Source organism: Aquarana catesbeiana, linkage group LG05 (genome assembly GCF_042186555.1).
Source record: "Aquarana catesbeiana isolate 2022-GZ linkage group LG05, ASM4218655v1, whole genome shotgun sequence".
In the NCBI taxonomy this organism is placed as follows: domain Eukaryota; kingdom Metazoa; phylum Chordata; class Amphibia; order Anura; family Ranidae; genus Aquarana; species Aquarana catesbeiana.
The window spans coordinates 392,970,845-392,991,670 of record NC_133328.1 but is presented as its reverse complement, the minus strand read 5'-3'; the positions used below and the strand labels follow the sequence as shown (position 1 = coordinate 392,991,670).

The following is a 20,826-nucleotide window of genomic DNA, read 5'->3' as shown; positions in this document are numbered from 1 at the left end:
TTCATTTACTTGTGTGCGGAAGTAGCAGTTTCAGCTATGCAGAGGAACAACATTTTTTTTTTCAAAATTCTAAATCAAATTTAATCAAATAAATATGTTTGTCTATAAGATCAAACCTGGAATGACAGCAAAAAGTGCTGTGTAGAAGACTTGGGGCAAATGCCAAGGTTTAGCAATGCCCTTTCCAACTACATTTAGATAAGTGTGGCAATTTATTTCATCTGCATATGATTGGATAATTAAAGTGAATCGCTTCATCCTTTTTTTTTTTTCTGTGAACATTTTTTACTTCTTTAGTAAATCAGCCTTGTAGACAGCACATCCTGAAGTTGTAGTCGGAACAAATCTAGCCTCAAGGCAAGTGGTTAGCTGTCCTGACTTCCAAGCTGACCTAAATTGCACTGGGAAAACATTGCCATCCAATAATATATATTAAAGAAAAAAATGTTTATATACACAGTACATATATATATATATATATATATATATATATATATATCACAACTGTTTGTACAACCATTTGTATATTGAAAAAGTAACAACAAAACTGGCCATTATGTTTTTCCTGCTACTAAGAAACATAGAAACATAGAAAGGCGATGGCAGTATAAGACCAAGTGGTAAATGGAGTGTTTCCCATTTTTTATTTTTATTTTTTTTATCTGTTTTGTCTAAGTATCAATCTATGTCTGTCCTATACATGTTTCAATTCACTGTTAACTGACTCATTACCTGACTCATTGCCTCTACTGGAAGTCTGCTCCAAGTATCAACCTACTTTTTGTTGACTTAACAAGGCAGATATACTTAAAGAGTTGAGAATCTTCATTCAATAAATTGTTTGAATATTCACTTTAATCTGAAAATCGAATTCCCATTTACACATTTTATCTGCACATGATTAGGTAGGCAAATTGAACAGTAATTTGCTTTTCACATGATTGCGTAATCAAAGTAAATACACGATTTAATGTGTGAGGATTTCCAACTCCTTTAGAAAAAGATACCAGCCTTGGACTCTCAGCGAGTTGGCCTATTCATAGACTTGTATTCAGGGATGGATCACTAAAAAGATGAAAGCAATACCTACATGTGAAATGATTAAACATGGCTGTCCATATATATATATATATATATATATATATATATATATATATATATATATATATATATAATCCACACTCAAAAATCATAAAATGCACTATCGTTTAAAGCAGACATTCATGTTGTTGAGATCTGACAGTTTAGAAAAATAGTATTGTGTAACCTATAACTGGTTCCAGAAATGTACATTTGACGGTTCACTTCTTCTAGGAGATGGGTTTAAGCAGAGGAATTCTATCTTGTTCTTCCACAGTGAGTGATTTGCTGCCAACACCAACAGAATGCCAGTCACTAGATGCTTACTGTAGCACTGTGACTGATCTTTCACCCTATCAGTAACCATGCCGGGTGCTGGGAATATGTGTGACACACTACCTCTTTTTGCAATCATTACAAAGTGGCTGGTAATGACGGGAAGCAACAGTGGAGTCTAGAGCTAAAAATTAATAGAAAACCTAATTTAACCTAATTTTGTACATGAAACTTCACTTTAAACCCCAAAACATATGTTTTCTTTAAGCAGAGACCCTGTAAAATAAAATGCTGGTAGTTGGAATGTTTTATGCCACGCAATATTAGTACTATTTTTAATCAAGTCTATATTTTCAGTAAAAAATGCATTTTTTATAAACAATGAAAGATAAGGTTGTGCTGAGTGAATAGATACCAAATATGTCACGCTTTAAAATTGCATTTGCCTGCGGATTATCAAAAAACTATGCAGAATTGTCAATAGGTGATAACTTTCAAATCCTTTACAGCTCATCAATTAGTTGATCGCTCATAGAATTAACTATGAATCATGGGTCTGGCGTTCTCAACTATATCTAGTATGTGTGACACAAACATTGTTTTCACATTCATTCGTATGTATGTGGGTGCGGGGGCTTTTTTTTTTTAGCTTAACTTTTCCCTATCACAAGGGAGCCAATAAGCCTACTATGTGAAAGTATCCTTCAGGTGACAGGTTTTCTTTAAGGAGATATCAGGGTTCCGTTAGACCTGTCACTTCTGCACTCTGCTCGACCAGCTTCTTCCCTGGTCAGAGCAGCCGAGCTTGACATATTTATACATGTAAGTGCTCAGAGCTGAGTCCCCAAAACCTTATATCAATCGTTCCCCCAGAGTGCCTCGTTATGTTGGAGATGTCAAAGGAAGACGGGCTCCATGCTCTACGCTTTCTGGTCATGTGAGGGGCTTAAAGATTTCTGATCACAAATCAAACACTAGATTCAGAGGTTAACTGATGTCCAGATGCAGGAGGATGCAGCCGCTTTTCTTTTGCATTATACTCCCATGTCCTTGAAATATTACAAACGCTTCCTATTACTTCATTTGCTGAACGCTGTAAAGGCATGTATCCTACTCTTCTGGAAACAAACCACACCCCCTTCCATTAAGAGTTGGTTTGCCAAGATCAGTGAAGTTCAACTAATGGAAGATCTCATGGCTGCGGCACACCATAGAGAGGAACAGATTTGTAAAACTTGGTCGGTTTGGACGGAATTTACTTTCTCATCTGAATAACGGCATATTCTAGGCTACTTTTGTGGTTATGCCTTTGACCCCCACGGACTTTCTTGAAACAGCTCTACTCGGGCAGCACACACACTTTTTTCCACTAACCCCCTCCTTCCCCTTTTTTCCCCCTTTCTATTCTCTAGCTATATTTGGGATATAAGCTCCTCAGGGGTCCTTGGGTGAAGAGAGCTGCATGTCTACTGTTTTGATAGACTTTATATATTTTCTTTGTTCTCGTATTACACTTTACTCAGTATGCTGGTCTCTTTGCAGTGCTTTTAAAGTTGACTTTATTTCTGTATGTGTACCATGCTCCTTGTTCATGCTGCTTGTTGTTTGTGGGAGCCTACAGGCCCCAATTATCCCTGTATGACGTAAAAACAAATAAATAAAGAATTAAAAGCCAAGCCCAGTGATAAAACAATTGCATGCGCTCCTGGTCTCCCCCTGCCTAGCCCGGATAAAAAGCTTGTTTTCATAGGCATGCTCCCGGCTAAAAGGAACAAGATATGCTCCACTTCACGGGTGACTCGTTCCAAAAACTTTACTGGGGAAATACATAGGTTTTTCTCACCTTCACTGAGGAAATCCTCGGGCAGAAAGATGGTGGATACAGGTGGCACGTCTCAAAGGGCCCTGGTCTCACAGGCACGGTCTGCTTCTCTGAGCTCATCCATAGCCTCCGATGGAATCGAGAGATGTTAGCAGACTCTTTTTTGGGCACCCCTGACCCTACATGCCCATCGGGTCTGCAACGCCTGGACACTGACATACGAGCGCTCTTTCAAGCCCTCCCTACCAAGATGGAGATCAAGGCCCTCATTCTCCGGATAGAGGATGCACACCGTAAAGACATTCAGGTGGTCAGGATGGATGTACAGGCTCTCTCTGACAGGGTGAATAATGGAGAGACCTCACTCTCGGTGCTTGAACATAGAGTGGCAGCTCTGGAAAGCTCCCAGGACACACAGATGGACACGGCTGTGGCTCTCCAATTACACCTGGATGACCTAGAAGACCGTAGCAGGCAGAACAACCTGCGGCTCAAGGGTCTTCCAGAGGCCACAGGTGCGGAGAATCTAGCAGATACATTCACTGCCATCTTCCACAAACTACTGGATCCCCCCAATTGTTGTTTTTAAAGGATTTGTGCCTTAATGTTTACATGACCTACCTATGCTAAGTATTTACCCATGCCCTGGTATAAATGTCTTTTTTGCAGCATATATGTTCCCAGGACAAGTACACGCATGTTATTTGTTCTATAGGTTATGCCATGTACTAAGCACAGGGTACACAAATATAGTTGAGGAATGAGATATTGAGAGGTTGGATGGGTGCTGGGGTACCGGAGCGTCCTCTGGTGGTGGGGGCTCCTTTCTACCCCATATCTGTTTGATGAGTTAAAGGGATCGCCGCGTGGGGATACCTTTCTGTTTTCCTCTTGCGGAGCTCCACATGGCTCTCATGGAGACACTGCCACTTCTTTTGAATAGATCTCGTTTACTCCCATATCGCTCTCCAGAGCGATAGCAGGCATTTGGGAGGGGGCTTTCCTGTAACATTTCCCCCTACCATGCCCATGGTTTCCCTTGGAGGACCGCATTTGTAGCACTGACCCCTGAAGGAGCTGCTGAAATAATTTGGGTTGTTGCCGTCACCACTTTACCTGTAATTTCACCACATCAGGAACCTAAAGTCCATGTTGAGCTTTGTATCCAACAATGTATGCACCAGTCACTTTAGTAATTTTCCATTGCTTTATTGAAAGAACTTGAAAGAAGTAGCTGTGAAGAGGTAGAAAGGGAGTTGCAGGAAAATTCAAATACCTTTTTAGATCATTGAGGGATTGAAGATCTTAGAGACGATTAAACCTTCAGTCCAAAGATCTTTTGCCCACCCGGATAGGTCTCTCTCACTGACCTAGCAGCTGCAATGGCGCACGAACAAAAAGTCTCTGCCACAGACTTTAAAGGAACAAAATTTGTTGTATGATCCTCTGCCACGGGATGTAATATTAGATGAACAGTCCTATGCCACATGACGTAATGGATTTAGATGAACAGCGACACAGTACCAGAACCTTTAAGCCGACCCGGCAGTACCGTGCGATAAGTTAGGTTAGGATGCATCCTCCAATCGAGTTACCAGGCCCCTCTTGGGACCTGCCTTCCACACGGTCCTCTCCAAGATGGGTCCTCCCCTGGATCTTCTCAATTGCTTGGCTTCTTCCCGCAGGACAGACAGCACAGGACCAACTCTAAACCAGCGGGCCCCACACGACCTCTGGGCCTACTTATAGTAACGCAGCCTGGGGCCAGCATGGCTCTGAGACTGAAAAGAAGCCGTCACATACCTTTAGGCCAGGAGGGCCAACAGGTGAAAGAGAACCAAAAATGGCGTCTGCCCCTTAAGTACCCTCTCCCAGAATGCATAGCAGTGGGCCATCTCTGCCGAGTTGCTTCTGAGAAAGAAGAGCACTCAATACACTTCAGCCTGTTGCTTTTCAACATCGGCCTGTGGTGACAACTACACCTACAGGCAACAGTGTGAAACTGCACACAACACAGCCAATGCTGGAACAGAGGCTAATTTAGCCATAGATTAAATCTGTATCATATATTAACCAGATAACCCACTAAATTGACATATAAGCGCCTGATCAACAGGAGCAGGGCACTACACCTACATGATCACCTAGCTGGGAGATGGATGTGGGTGATCTTTCCCTGGCCATGCCTTTAGGTTATGGGTGGGACTCGGACACGGCTGTGCCCGACCCTCCCATTGGGAGAAACAAAATTTACCATCAAGGTGGGGAATTACACTGCTTATCCCCAGAGATATTGGGAGGTGGGGATTCATATCCCTCCTCGTACCCTCTAAGTCAGAATGCTCCTCTCCATCCTGTGACACCGTTTCTCTTATTCTCCTTCTGTTTTAATTAGTGTCCCTCAGTCTACTCCACAATCCACAATTTCTAAATAAAACTGATGTCATAATAACTATCGATTAAAATGTTGACATGTCTTACCATTGAAGGGCTGAACCTTTTGGGCTGAATATGAATATGAATATTAATGTTATATGCCTAATTGTCATTTGTTAAGTTATGATATATGCTTTTTATTTTTTCCTTGTTCACATTGCACAAAGCAGGGGGGGGGGTTAGGGAGAGTCAGGAGCCTCTCTCATTGCTCTCTCTAACCTTGTCCCCACATAGACCCACTCTCGATAACCAGCTTCGTGTTGGGGAGCGTATTGGCAATAGTTTGCCATTACATTAGACACCTGGACACCTGTGCTCTACTGACCACAACCTCTGTTTCTTTCTCTGCCTCCTTCCTCTACTTTACACTTTTTTCTCCTTCTCCCTTTCTTCTGTTTTCTCTCTTTACGTTACCTCTTGTGTCTGATCTTTATCTCCCCCACTAACGTGGTCCTCCTTCTTTGTCTTTCCCTACCCTAATCCCCTTCCCTCCCCCCTATACACACAGATGGATACTATCAGAGTGCTATCATTTAATGCTAAGGGACTTACCATCCCCGAAAAGCGACAAATACAGTTACATGATTTGAAACATTTGCATGCAGATATTGCATTTCTTATGGAAACCCACTTTCGGGATGACAAACTCCCCATAATTAGAAATAGGTTCTTCCCTGTGACATATCACTCTACCAATCCGGTTGCCAAATCAAAAAGTGTATCCATTGTTATATCGGGAAAAGTACCATGGGCATGCTTGCATACTCTTATTGATTCTCGCGGACGCTTCTTGTTTCTCAAAGGCACGATTGGTACGATAGGGCTACTTTCTATGTCCCTAATAGCCAACAAGATGTTTTCATTACTCGTACCCTGGAAAGGCTTCTCGAGTTTGCTGAGTCCTCTTCTAGGTTTTCCTCCGCCCCCCCCCCCCTTTTTCCTGCAAGCGTATTGCGCAATCCTTCCATAAAGCTCAACTAGTGGATGTTTGGTGTCTGCTACACTCTGGTGAAAAGGGCTATACGTTCTACTCTTCGTCCCACAGAGTATACTCACGCATAGATTATTTCATGATACCACACGCAGTCTTGGATTCCTCTATTGGATCCATTACCTGGTCGGATCACGCCCCTGTGATTTTGTCTTATGCACTTATGGATGCTCTCTCATCCAAAACTAGGATGTGGAAACTGAACAAAAGCCTACTTCAGGACAAGGAAGTCCTGATGGAGGTCATTGAAGGAATGGGTTTTTATTTTCAAACCAACGCCACTCCTGAAAGTGATCCTTGCAGTTTCTGGGAAGCTCATAAGGCAGTGATTCGCAGGGTGCTTATCAAACATGGCTCCTGAATAAAGAAACAACACTCATTGCAGCTGACTTCTCTTTTGAGGGACTTACACGTTCTAGAATCTCGCAACAAACATGTCCCATCATCATCATTAGAGAGCAAACTCATGACTGTACACAAACAAATTAACGATTTATTACACTTTAAGGTGAAGGTGGCCTTACAAGTTTGCCAGAAAATCTCATATGAATCCGGAAATAAATGTGGTAAAATGCTGGCTAAATCTCTTTGGGAACAAAAAATAGCGACTTACATTCCTAACATTATATCCCCTATCAGACACAAGTTCACGTTGTCCAAATCAATTGCGCAGGAATTTAAGTCATTCTATGCCTCCCTGTATAACTTGCAGAACACTTCCCAAGAGCAAATTGAGGATTATGTGACTTCTCCTGCGATGCCCCAATTACCCACTTCCGTGGTGGAGGCATTGGAAGACCCCATCACGACAGAAGAACTTCAAAAAACAGTAGGGGTGGCCAACGTGGGTAAAGCTCCAGGACCCGACGGTCTGACTATACAGTACTATAAAACACTGGTACCCTCCATTGGACAGTATATGGTCAGCATGTTTAATGCGCTGGGGTCAAGAGCGTCCTTTACTAGAGACACCTTACAGGCACACATATCAGTAATTCCCAAGGAGGGTAAGGACCCTACTTCTTGTGGCAGTTACAGACTGATATCTCTTCTGAATATTGATCTCAAACTGTTCACCAAAATATTAGTGTCTAGGATTCAACAACACCTGCCAGGTCTGAATTTCCGAATTTCGAATTTCCAAATTTTGAATTTCCAAAAATTAGAAATTTCAGAAATTCAGAATTTCGTAAATTCAGAATTTCGAAAATTCGAAATTTCGGAAATTCAGAATTTGGGAAATTCGAAATTTCGAAAATTCAAATTCGGAAATTCGAAATTTCAGAAATTTGAAGTTTCGGAAATTCAAAATTTCAGAAATTCAAAATTGCGTAAATTTGAACAGTAAAAAATTTGGAAATTTGAAAATCCGAAAATAAGAATGAAATTCTGAAAATTCAAAAGAATGAAAATCCGAAAATTCGAAAACCCGAAAATCTGAAATAATAACTAACTAATAACTGATGGGCACTGATCGGCAGCACTGATTGACATTGATTGGCACTGTTGGGGCTGCACTGATAATCAGGACACTGATGACCAGTGCCCTGATTATCAATGTAAAATTCCGCTGTCACAATTGCCGGTTACCAGCTCTGACCTCCGCACACTTTGACAGCTTGTGAGGAAGGGTATGCCGATAACCAGCAAGTGTGTTTACATGTGATCAGCTGTGATTGCACACAGATGATCACATGGTAAGGGGCCGATGTGATTGGCCCTTTACCCCGAACACAGAGCGCTCCGGCTGGATGCACCAGCGGGAGCATTGTATAAGGACCCTAAGAAGGGACACAAGTACCCCCCAGTACACTGGGTTTTTATGGGCAAACAACAAGAAATACATATATCATAAAATATCATTTATTTAGAAAACTGGTTAAAACGTATGTGTAATGACAAATATGGCAGCAGTTTGTACAATACATTTTATATGAAACAACAAGGAAATGCTTTCACATGATACATTGTTACAAATTCCAATGAACGTAAATTTCCTCCATTAGCCTGACTTGTTTCAGGAAAAATATCCCTTCCTCAGAGGCGTTATAGGAGAAGGTATGAATACATTCGACATTGGATTGTAGAGAAATATTTTAAAACAAGGTTTGCATAGGAAAGTAAAGTTGCAGCTGTTTGTCCATCGAAGAAACGATGAACCCCACCTGGGCTCTGAACAGCCCTCACAAAGGTCCGCACGGGATAACCACCATGGCGCAGCCACAGAGAAGCCTTAGAGCAGGTGTGTAGACAGAGGTGGCTGGGACGTTGTTGGTCCTGAGAGACAAAGTTTCACCAGCGGGCGCATGTGGGCGTGGTTCTGGAAGGATATCTATAGATGACCTCCCAGAACTAGACGACACGCTGATATAATGATAAAATAACATACCAGCAACTTAAAATACTAATACTTTAAAACAAAATGTACCTACCCTTTTTTCTGACGTAAACTAGCCTACTCTCTCCTCTCCCTGATGCCTATTTACCTCAATGTGACAGTTATGGTCTCATTTTTTGTTTATAGCCTGCGCTGAAAGTCCTTGGTGATTACATGGTAAAGGGCTGATGTGATTGGCCCTTTACCCTGAACACAGAGCACTCCAGCAGCATGCCCCAGTGGGCGCACAGGGGCTTGGTTCTGGAAGGATATCTATGGATGCCCTCCCAGAACTAGATGACACGCTGATATAATGATAAAATAACATACGACCAACTTAAAATACTATTACCTTAAACCAAAATGTACCTACCCTTTCTTTAGACAGAAACTAGCCTACTCTCTTTTCTCCCTGATGCCTATTTACCTCAATGTGACAGTTATGGTCTAATATTTTGTTTATAGCCTGCGCTGAAAGTCCTTGGTGCTCTGGCTGCACCTGACCATCTCCTGACCATTTCTAGCCTAAGGACACCACCCAATAGAATAGAATTTATGGGGAGCTTTTTTGCAGGTGGAGTGAGCACACTGAAGATTCTCAGTGCAGGATAATTTAGGTAAGTAGGCATCTGGGGAGGGTGGGCTAGTTTTGTTTAGAAAAATGGGAAAAATGGATAAGTGCACTCATACTTTAAGGCAAGGCTCACATTTCAGCAGTGATGTATGTTAAAGTGAATGTAAACCCTCACATACACCCAGTGAAGTGAACAGCCTCAGATGATACACAGACATGAAACAAATCCTCTTACATAAGTCTTACATGTACAGTCAGGTCCATAATTATTGGGACATCGACACAATTCTAATCTTTTTGGCTCTATATACCACCACAATGGATTTGAAATGAAACAAACAAGATGTGCTTTAACTGCAGACCTTCAGCTTTAATTTGAGGGTATTTACATCCAAATCAGGTGAACGGTGTAGGAATTACAACAGTTTGTATATGTGCCTCCCACTTTTTAAGGGACCAAAAGTAGTGGGACAGATTAACAATCATCCATCAAACTTTCACTTTTGTAATACTTGGTTGCAAATCATTTGCAGTCAATTACAGCCTGAAGTCTGGAAAGCATAGACATCACCAGACGCTGGATTTCATCCCTGGTGATGCTCTGCCAGGTCTCTACTGCAACTGTCTTCAGTTCCTGCTTGTTCTTGGGGCATTTTCCCTTCAGTTTTGTCTTCAGCAAGTGAAATGCATGCTCAATCGGATTCAGGTCAGGTGATTGACTTGGCCATTACATAACATTCCACTTCTTTCCCTTAAAAAACTCTTTGGTTGATTTCGCAGTATGCTTCGGGTCATTGTCCATCTGCACTGTGAAGCGCCGTCCAATGAGTTCTGAAGCATTTTGCTGAATATGAGCGGAAAATATTGCCCGAAACACTTCAGAATTCATCCTGCTGCTTTTGTCAGCAGTCACATCATCAATAAATACAAGAGAACCAGTTCCATTGGCAGCCATACATGCCCACGCCATGACACTACCACCACCATGCTTCACTGATGAGGTGGTATGCTTTGGATCATGAGCAGTTCCTTTCCTTCTCCATACTCTTCTCTTTCCATCACTCTGGTACAAGTTGATCTTGGTCTCATCTGTCCATAGGATGTTGTTCCAGAACTGTGAAGGCTTTTTTATATGTTGTTTGGCAAACTCTAATCCGGCCTTTCTGTTTTTGAGGCTCACCAATGGTTTACATCTTGTGGTGAACCCTCTGTATTCACTCTGGTGAAGTCTTCTCTTGATTGTTAACTTTGACACACATACATCTACCTCCTGGAGAGTGTTTTTGATCTGGCCAACTGTTGTGCTGGGTGTTTTCTTCACCAGGGAAAGAATTCTTCGGTCATCCACCGCAGTTGTTTTCCGTGGTCTTCTGGGTCTTTTGGTGTTGCTGAGCTCACCGGTGCGTTCTTTCTTTTTAAGGATGTTCCAAATAGTTGATTTGGCCACACCTAATGTTTTTGCTATCTCTCTGATGGGTTTGTTTTGTTTTTTCAGCCTAATGATGGCTTGCTTCACTGATAGTGACAGCTCTTTGGATCTCATATTGAGAGTTGACAGCAACAGATTCCAAATGCAAATAGCACACTTGAAATGAACTCTGGACCTTTTATCTGCTCCTTGTAAATGGGATAATGATGGAATAACACACACCTGGCCATGGAACAGCTGAGCAGCCAATTATCCCATTACTTTTGGTCCCTTTAAAAGTGGGAGGCACATATACAAACTGTTGTAATTCCTACACCGTTCACCTGATTTGGATGTAAATACCCTCAAATTAAAGCTGAAAGTCTGCAGTTAAAGCACATCTTGTTCATTTCATTTCAATTTCAGATTGTGTCGATGTCCCAATATTTATGGACCTGACTGTATATCTGCTGTATTCAGCTTTATATACTGTTTAGAAAGTGCACGTCCTGTTAGAATTTTCTCTTCCTGATTCACCTTGGAGATTGGAGAAAAGACACACACCTCCCTCCACATAGGCAGAGACTTGCAGAGCTGTGCTGTGAATAGACAAGCTCTCTGATAATATATTTATAGCACCCACCCTGACACAAAATTCAGGCTGGTTTTTATCACAGTTGTCGGAGAATTTGACAGAAGTTATCATGCTGATATCAGAAGACCTGAGCAGGAGAAAGCCACTGGACTTAGGGCTTTGAAGAGAGATAATAAAACACTGCAGATATATGTGCCCAGCTCAAATTTCATGAATCTGGTTTACATGCACTTTAACATGTATAATGTTTCTCTGGCCATCCATACACATACCCCTCTCCTCTCCTTGCTGCAGTGCTAATCGTCGCTGTCCATCCTATCTCACTACAGTATTGACATCATTATGGTAATGCTGTATATTTTAAAACCTTTTTTCAAATTAGAACAATGGCGCAAGTGCTTTATTGTTTTGGTGCTCGTCTTTTAACATTGTTAATGCAGAGCACTGAAAATGTGTCACTATTTACACCACAAAGCTGGTATTTTTTTGTCATGTCTGTGGAATTTCTGGCCACGCACAAACTGACCGCAGCTAATTCGCCAGTTTGTATGTGACCATAGGATAGAGTACAGCTGCATCCAGAGTAGGGTAGCCACCTAAAACCGAACACGTATTAATTACACAGGTTCTGTGGCTGATTAAAGTAATTAAACTGACTTGGTGCCTTATCTGAATTAAATTAGCCTCAGAACCTGTGTAATTCATATGTGTTCGGGTTTAAAAGGATAGGGTTGCCACCGCATCCCTTTAAACTCGAACACATATGAATTACACAGGTTCTGAGGCAAATTTAAAGTGGCTGCACACCCTGTACAACCACTTTTACCTACAGGTAAGTCTATATTAAGGCTTACCTGTAGGTGCTGGAAATATCTCCTAAACCTCCTTGGTTTAGGATATATTTACAATAAAGCCGCGCTCCGATGTCTACGGCGCATGTGCACTTTAGAAAGGGCAGATTGTGCCGTATCTAAAGGGGGTCATGCCGTGACTGGTGGGAGTGACGTCACGTGACTCTGGCCAGTCACAGAGTAGGGACAGCAGTGACATCGCAGGCTTCGTTTTCAGGTAAGTGACACATAATGGTCTACTATGCGGTGCATAGTAACCCATTATGCTTTACCTTTGCAGGGAAATAAAGAGGAAGTAAAACCTATCAGGGTTTACATCCTCTTTAATGCAGATAAGGCACCAAGTGAGTTTAATCACCAACCTAATTAGCCACAGAACCTGTGTAATTATATGTGTTCGGTTTTAAAGGGATGAGGTGGCAACCCTAATCCAGAGACGGCTTTGAACCGCCTTTGAAAACAGCAAACTATGCCATCATGGCTGCCCATGTAAATGTAGCCTTAAACAAATACAGTGGCAGGGAAGAACTAGATGAACTCCTCCTGTTTGCTATCATAGGGCATTATGTTCTTATAGTCGATAGGGAATCAAAATATATGTATTAAATACGAGCAACCATTCTCTTTTAATTGATATTCTCCACACTTTCCTAAAATAAGCATCACCATGCTTGTAATCTAAATTCCGTTGTGCCTACATGACACATTTTAATGTTCCAGGTCAGTGCAATTTTCTCCACGTGGAAAAACGACGTACAGATGACATGTGCTGAACATGTGCAGCTCATCTCGCCCCTGTCTAGCAGCCACTATGAACAACTGAAAAGCTGTCACCAGGAGTATTGGGCAGAGGAAGTCCAGCTATGGCATTTCAACAATGTGCAGATTAGTTACAGGAATGTTAAAAGAAAACAATGTATGACTGTAGCAAGCAACTACTTGGAACATGGCAGCATAAAACGTATGCATTCTCAATGAATAGGAAAATGAAATATTAAATGACCTATTAAGAGGAATATAAGAAGGTAAATTAAGTTCTGTAGGTATGAACAGTATATCTAAAGCCAAAACTTTTTTTCCTTGTTTTGGTTAAAGAGGTTTAAAACTGCTGTCAGTTTTTACTTTTATTTTTTATCATCTGTGTCTCATTAGGGAGACTTTTCCTCACTTCTTGTCCTGAAGACTTGATAGTGAGAAGATATCTTTTTAATGTGTGGGAAATTCTTTGTTAGGGCTTTTTATACAGGCACAGAGACACTGCAAAAAACTAGCATATCTCTGCACTCTACACTTTGCCTGTACAATTTAATGACAGGCTTCGGCTGTACACTGGTAGCCACACATCCAAGCATTTACTAGTTTACAGGAATGGATGAGCAGCACTGGATACAAACTGCCTGCATCCATGGGCACACATCCATGCCTGTGAGCAGTAAACACTCTAATGTGTGGTTACCAGTGTAAATTGTACATGTGGCCCTACTCAGGGTCTCTCCTGGGTGCAGAGCTGTTTGTGTAGCACCCTCTAGTGTGCTAGAATAGGATTTCTCTGTAGTGTAGGAAAATTGTTCAGGCTTGGCTGGCAGTCATATGAGTGACTAAGGGAAGGCTGGATTACTCACAGGTAGCATCTCTGAGACCCCCTATTACTTCTGGAGCTTGCTGGAAGAATGGGAGTAGAGGTAAGGAGGAGCTGTCTGGAGTTCTGAGGGCTCTAATCAATCCCCAACAGATGGGTTGGCAAGGGGCAGGCCCCCTCAAATACTCAGGGTCAGCCCAGGTGGGGGCAGTAGAGTTCGGGTTACAGCTGGAGATGGAGTGTTAGGCTGTCGGTGGCCCTGGAGGGTGCCCCATAGTCTGGGGGGGTGACCTCGGGCCTGGGTTCAGGTGCAGAAGGGACCATCTTCACGACACACAGGTGTCCTGACCAGAGGCACGTGAGCAGGATAATGACACCAGGAGTACACAGCAAATCTCCATTGAGGAAAATAGCCAGGTGGGCTGGTGAGTGTTACAGTCAGAGGACTGAGAGGCATACCTGAGAGGACTGAGGAGAGCAGTCTGAGATGGATGCAGAGTCAGTCTGGGAGGACTGTGGAAGAGTAGCCAGGAGGGCTAATGAAAGGGGCAGCTGCAGCCAGGTGGGCTGGCAATGCCTGAAGAGGTAGTGCTGGGATCAGTAGCCACAGGAGGACAGCTGGGCACTAGGACTTGCTACACAAACAAGGGACTTGTAATGGGCTTTTGCTACCTACCCAAATGAGCCTTTTTGACAGATCATTCAACAGTGTGCCAGCTGGTCCTGGGAATGATAGTGCTGCAATCAAGATTTGTGCAGGAGGCAGAGGAGAAGTATATATACCAACTGCATATAGTTGTGTCCCTGAAGAGTCCTTTTGCTGAAAGTCAAGTGGGCATCCCATAATATCCCTGTCCCTATCCAATTGTATTCCCCTCAATAAAACATAAAAACAAAGCACTGGACTGTTCTTCTCACAGTTTCAAGTGTGCTGTGAAAATGCAGTGTGCCTGGCTGTGCAGGGTGGGGGACCCCTTTACATTTGCGGCTTCTAAGGGGTGCACTGCATTTGTTTTCACCGTGTATGGCTCTTTGCGCCCATCTGGTGGCAGTTCAAAATTTTGGATTTACTTTCGCTTTCATTCACAGTGACATTGGTAATCAGAAAAGTTAGAGAGTGAATCTCTCTAATGGAACTCAGCAATAAAGACCCGACAGTGGTTCTAACCCCTAACCACTCTATCAAGTTCTACAAAAAACTGTTTTGTCTTTAGAGTCAATTCACACTATATGTGACTGGCTTTTTGCTGCACTTTAAAACATCGATCAATGCTAGGACATACAAAAATACAATTGTTTTCTGTGCATCCCATTCACACTACGACACAGCCCGAGGCTGGGAAGCAGTTAGCTGCAATAAAATGCAGACATGCGGCATTATATCACAGCACACTGTAAAGAATTGCATGTCACTGTACAGCAGGGACGTGCAGTGAGGTCAATGGCTGGTGAGGCACTGGCTAGTATCAGAGCCAAACTTCAATATGGAGCTTTACATTTTTTTACAGATTACATATTTAGAGTTACAGAGGAGGTTTGGTGCTAGAATTATTGCTCTCGCTCTAACAATCGCGGCGTTGGTAACCTGTGTGTACATACGCCGCAATCGTTAGAGCGAGAGCAATAATTCTAGCACCAGACCTCCTCTGTAACTCTAAATATGCAATCTGTAAAAAAATTTAAAGCGCCGTATTGACGTTTGCCGCCATTCCACGAATGTGCACAATTTTAAAGCATGACATGTTAGGTATCTATTTACTTGGCGTAACATCCACTTTCACATTATACAAAAAAATCTGGTTATCTTCAGTGTTTTTTTTTATATATATTCATGAAACAGTTTAAAAAAAAAAACACGTTTGAAAATTTGCTGCGCAAATACTGTGTAACATAAAAAGTTGCAACAACCACCATTTTATTTCCTAGGTTGTCTGCTAAAACAATATATATAATGTTTGGGGGTTCTGAGTAATTTTCTAGCAAAAAAATGATGATTATTACATGTAGGAGAGAAGTGTCAGAACTGGCCTGGGTGGCAAGGGGTTAATTACCATAAGTAATATACAAATAATTATTATAGATTGTTTTTGCGGTAATTTACTATATTTTCAAAAACTGTACTCAAGCAGGTAGCTTAACGGACAAAATACTGAAGTTTGAAGTTATAACTTCCAACCAGTAATTTCACAGTAAATAGATAAATAATAAAATATTATCTTATAACACACAGTATATTAATATATGATTTAGCTTGATTATAACAGTATTTTTTCAACAGCAGCGGATTCTCATTCTCCCTCTTAACTGTGTGAGAAAAACATGGGATTGTGGGTAAATCTTATACCCATAAACCCATGTTTTTTCCTTCTAGTTGAGAGGGCTGGGCTGGAAGGGAGCATTTGTCTTTTAGACACATGCCTCTTCTATGACACTGCAGAGAGAGGCGTGCCTCCACTGCACAATTTTTATTGGACAGCTGGGGCTAATGGTACTTTACCATTGGTCCAAGGCTCCAAGCTGTCCATTGAGAGCAGTGCTTCTGACAAGAAGTGAGGAGAGGCATGTGAGCTCATCCTCTCATTCTGCTGCAAACAGAGTATGTCAGCTTGTATTTAAACTGGCCGCTCTGTATGTAGCTTCTGACAGGCTGCGCAAGGAACCCTGTATCTCTGGAACCATAGGTCCTAAGAGCCCCAAAGTGGCGGGGTAGGATTTAGGCTACCCCCCCCCCCCCCCCCTCCACACACACACACACACACACCAAATTTGGGGTCTCTGTGATCTCAGGTCACTGAGCTATGACCCTCGAAGCGCAATTGTTTTTTTGTTTTTTTTTTAATGTTCATGGTAGGTGAGGCTCTGCCTCACCTGCCTCCCCTGACTGCACGTCCCTGCTGTACAGTGACAGTAATGAATGTACATTTCAAATAAAGTTTAGTGTAAAAAAAAAAAAAAAGGAGCTGTGTGGTGTGCTAAACTGCGCACACCACCCCTTACCTCAGTCAGAATGGGCAGTTACCAGACAAGTAAACTGCTGTGGTTTACTCTCTGGCAGCTGTCAGTTCAGTGAATGGGCCCTTAGTTATACAGTACTTCAAACTTTCTTTGGAACTAATTCTTGTATTGCATTATACTTACCTCTCTTATATAAAAAAATCATTAAAGCAGAAGTAAAGTATATGTATATGTATATACAATATACCGTGTATATATATATATATATATATATATATATATATATATATGCACAAACAGTATATACTGTATATGCAAACACTCTGAAATTGTGAGATAAAATCTGTGCATGTATGCTTGCAAATCTGTGTTACCTTATGCATTATGGCAGCTTATGCATTATCTATATTTTATATTCAAGTGAAATATAAACAAAAATCCACGCAACAGTTACTATTTACTAGTTGCTCGCACTTAGTGAAAACAGATCACACAATAATAGTAGGATGAATGTGCTAAAAGCGCAGCACATTTATTATACTATATTTTATGTTATCTATATGCCATCCTGCCTAATTATTTTCCTCTGCATTAGAAGGAGGCAATGAAGGAGGTGCAACCATCTTATTGGAGTGATGTACAGTGCATCCGGAAAGTATTCACATCGCTTCACTTTTTCCAGTTTGTTATGTTACAGCCTTATTCCAAAATGGATTAAATTCATTATTTTCCTCAAAATTCTACAGCTACCCCATAATGACAATGTGAAAGACGCTTGTTTGAAGTCTAAAAATAAAAAATAAAACAATCACATGTACATAAGTATTCACAGCCTTTGCAATGACACTCAAAATTAAGCTCAGGTACATCCAGGGTTTCCATTGATCATCCTTGAGCTGTTACTACAACTTGATTGGAGTCCACCTGTGGTAAATTCAGTTGATTGGACATGATTTGGAAAGGCACACACCTGTCTATAAGGTCCCACACTTAACAGTGCATAACAGAGCACAAAAAAAGACATGAAGTCCAAGGACAGGATTGTATCAAGGCACAGATTTGGAGAAGGGTACAGAAAAATTTCTGCAGCATTAAAGGTCCCAATGAGCACAGTGGCCTCCATCATCCGTAAATGGAAGAAGTTTGTAACCATCAGGACTCTTCCTAGAGCGGGCCGCCCGGCCAAACTGAGAAGGGAAGAAGGGCCTTAGTCAGGAAGGAGACCAATGGTCACTCACGCCTTTGTACTGGCCCGGCCACCGTGCCTTTGTACCAAACGGTGGCCGTGTCCATACAAAGGCACATGCGCAGTAGCCACTCTCATCTTCTCTGAGGACCCTATTAGCCTGCACAGTGCCAGCTGTGTTCACCCACTGCTCTTTGAATGACTGCTGCTTTTCCCTGAAATTGAACCTGGACAAATCAAACTGTATGTGGAGAAGTCCTGGTAATCCTGGAGCCATTAGCTGAAGCCCGTTTCTGATCTGGCTGATCTTTTCTTTGGAGTAATACTGAAAGTGCCATTAGACCCAAGGGGGTCTTCCTTTGAGGGGAGCAGGCATTGCACACTGAGGTGGTGGTGATGATTGTCTGTCAGCACATATTTCCTGCAGAGACTGTCACGGAGCATGGAGTGATTTTATTCACGTTTTTCGTCAGCATTCAAGAGTTTTATATATTTTGTGCATGTGGACTTTTTTGCATTTTTATATGATCACTATTTTTCACTTATTTACTGGAGTTTATTATTCATTTTGAGGTTTAGAGCACTATTTGTTTTATTTAAAAAATGAAGCTGTCAACAAATGATCAGTGAGAATGCAGGACAGGACTGGGAGGAGACATACTGTTCGGTGCAGTGATGGTCTTTACTCCTTAGGCTCCACTTCGCATTTTGGAATTGCAGGCAAAATCATCACGGTTCTGCCCGCAATTCCAAATTGTGTGGTAATTGCTGCACAGCGTGCGCAATTAGAATTCGCAAGAAGCTTTAAGCCCAAAAAAAAAAAAAAAAAAGGAGCAGGAGCTTCTTTTTGGTTGACAAACATGCATAGGCCAGCCCATACAAGTGAATGGGCTGGCCCTATGTGACACACAAAATCACATGCAAATTGCTCAACCAGATTTGAGAGGAAGAACGCTTGTTCTCGCTATGCGAAAGTGTGAATGCAGCCTTATCCCAATGTAACAGCATAATGACATACAAGGAGGGAGGTATGAAAAGCATATGACCCCTGAGTTGAGCAGCCTGAAGTGCCCAAGCTATATGGTCAACCTTACAGAAAAGGAAAAAGGCGAAGCAACTATGCATGTATGCACTATTTTCAACTTGCAGTTTCAGAGTTTTTGCATAAAAAACAAAACTTCAGCTTTAAGGGGATCCTGTTAAAGAATTGCAGGTTAAGGCGCAGAAAAACCAAGTATCATATGTATTTACCTTCAGTGTTTTTTCTTTCCATAAATTAATTTTTATTAAATTGCAAAGTGCCTTTGAACTTGCTAGAACGTTTGAGTACTCCAGGAGAGTGTATTCTCTAGCACAGCCCCTCTCTTCTGTGTGTGTAACTGCTCTTTGTTTATGGCCCCGCATGCTCACCTCTCCCTTCACCTCCCTGCATAAACATGTATCACCCGCGATGAGGGGCAGGGAGGGAAAGGGTTTAGGGGAAAACCCTAAATCCCCAAAGAGGGCTGCTCTAAATCTGCTGGTGCTTCTGACATCTAAAGCTGGCCATAGATGTATAGGACATTTAGCTGGATGTATAGATGTATTGAAATTCAGCTAGTTCTGTAGGGACTGGCCAAATTTTAAACCATCTAATGGCTGTTCCCGTTTGTGAGAAGTCAGAATACAATAGCACAGCAGGGAAGATACCTCCATCCACCTCGTTTGTGTGGATGGAGTAATCTGTTCAGTTTTTTCGATCAACCTACTCGCTGGTTAAGAAAAAAAAAAAGAAACTGATCCATGTATGGAAAACCTAAGATGGCAGCTTCCAGCAGCATTCTGAGAAAATGTGAACTTCTATAAAAGGGAGGCTTTTACCAGTAAACAACATGCCTAACATTTGTTTGACTGTACATGCAATCTAATGGAAAGACCATTGTTGAAATGAATGGTCAAGTGATAAGGTCTCTTTAGGCTACATGCATGTTTTTATGTTCTTGCTGTCCCCCCTCTAACTGCTGATTGAATAACTGATAAGTCATGAATTTTGTTCATTCTGCTTCTTTCTTGTCAAATGTTAACTATCATCACCCTGTGCATGCAACAGAGCCTACTGTGCTACTGTGCAAGGGATTACAGAAGGTTGATATCAATGAAGATTCAGTTTCTCATGCTAGTGATATGTGAATTACATTTTAATCTTTTTAACCACTTGCTTACTGGGCACTTAAACCCCCTTCCAGCCCAGACCAATTTTGAGCTTTTAGCACTCTCACAAAAAAACCCCAAAAAAACTGTTTCATAGCTTGTTATACAATTTTGAAAATGGGTAAATTTTCTTCTTCAATGGTGTGTGCTGATGAGGCTGCACTGATGGCACTGATAGGCTGCACTGATGGGCACTGATAGGCTGCACTGATAAGGTGGCACTGATGGGCATTGAGAGGTGGCACTGATGGGTGACACTGATGGACACTGATGGTTGGCACTAATAGGCAGCACTGAAGGGCACTGATAGGTGGCACTGAAGGGCACTGATAGGTGGCACTGAAGGGCACTGCTAGGTGGCACTGATAGGAAGCACTGATGATCACTGATGGCTGGCACTGGTAGGCACTGGTAGGTGATACTGATAGGCAGCACTGATCGGTGGCACTGATGATGAGGCACTGATTGGCATTGATTGGCAGCACTGGTGGGCATTGATAGGTGGC

General features: G+C 42.0%; 1 protein-coding gene across 3 annotated transcripts in view; it reads right to left on the bottom strand.

Annotated features, from left to right (window-relative positions):
* Nucleotides 1–20,826, bottom strand: part of PHACTR1 (phosphatase and actin regulator 1) — a 508,271-nt gene that overhangs the window by 202,146 nt on the left and 285,299 nt on the right. The window lies entirely within an intron of this gene.